The sequence below is a fragment of the Nicotiana sylvestris genome, chromosome 1 (assembly GCF_000393655.2).
Source record: "Nicotiana sylvestris chromosome 1, ASM39365v2, whole genome shotgun sequence".
Lineage (NCBI taxonomy): Eukaryota > Viridiplantae > Streptophyta > Magnoliopsida > Solanales > Solanaceae > Nicotiana > Nicotiana sylvestris.
This window is the reverse complement of record NC_091057.1, coordinates 8,820,300-8,821,866: the sequence shown is the minus strand read 5'-3', so window position 1 is coordinate 8,821,866 and position 1,567 is coordinate 8,820,300.

Here is a 1,567-nt window from a genome sequence, read left to right as displayed (position 1 = left end):
AATACCATTTTCTTAATCATCTGAAGATCATTCACCCAAATCATCTGAAGCTTATTTCTCTAATCACCTAAATCTACCCGTACCACCTAAGAATGTTATGAATTTCCATTCAGAACTGAACTGTAACCTTACACACACAAATCTCAACCCTTCACAACATATCACATATACCATACCATCCTAAGGTAACATGAGGACTTCACCTCCTTTCCGAACCATGAACGTTTACGTACTCAACTAGTTAAGAACTTCCATTAATCCCATCTAGAAGAAAAATCACTACACATCCCATGCTCTGCATGACATACATAGGTTTTGTTCAAATTCTTACAATACCGATACGACGAATGAGATCTGTATTAATTCATAACACCGCCGAAACAACAATTCATTGGGTCTATACTTTTTGGCAAGAACTATCACCTCATTCTGAACCAAATAATAGTCTTAACCCCTTAATTTACTTCATATACTTAGATTGCACTGATCTCGAATTCAATGATCTCATATCACCCATTACGAACTGCTCAGGCAATAAGCCACCCCAGACATAATCAAAAGCCGCATATGATGCCCCAATATGCTAACAGGATACCAATTCGAACGCGATGCAAAAAAAGAAAACGAACTCTGGAAGAAATTACCAATTCCACGCACTAATACGGAATTTCCTTAGAAAACAGGAAGCAAGGCATACAAAATAGCATATAGAAAACTATACTCAACATCACACTGTTGCAAACTTCATACTTGGTTTACATCTTTAATCAATCAAGTGATCACATGCCACACTTATATAATCTTCCCGTGGGACACACTCCCACAACCTACCACAACAATATCTGGAGCGTACATCCAAACCACCGGTCGCACTAACGCTAAAGAGCGATCAAGAATTGTTAACCAGGACGCAAAACCCTTTTTACAAAACACTGATCTTAGGTGACGCTGAAGACAATAACAACTTACCGTAAACATAGAAACTTATCTCCCGCTTATCCGAGCTCATGACATCTTGTCAAAAATTTTCCTTCACTCGTGCCATTCTCAGCCCAATTTCCACAACCAGAACTGATTCACCAGCATGCATCAAATCGGAACTAACATAGTACATAATCGCACAATCCGCTAACCAATAGCAAACTCCCCAACTTGGCTCGAAGCCATAGATCACAACATATTATACTCATAACGCATATACACCATTGTTGCCTCAATACCATAGTGAGATTAAACTCGATCCTTCATAAGCTTGTGGAAACACAAGTCATTTAGAATTTTTAACTCTTCTGCAAATCTCGCATTCACTCACACAACAGTTAAGCTCACTCTCTAGGCGATCCAATTTAGATTTCAACACATTTTATTCACTTACAATTGAGGTCTTCTAATAGATAACATAAGGATAACACAACTTTAGAACACCCTGCAGGAGATGACCCACCTGTTTTGCCCCCAACTAACATTTCTGCATACCTTCCACCGCCATAAGCATTACGTAGTCACTTGATCTTCCTGAGTCTGTACTCATACCGCAACATAAAATTTACTTTACTCCCAACTAGGA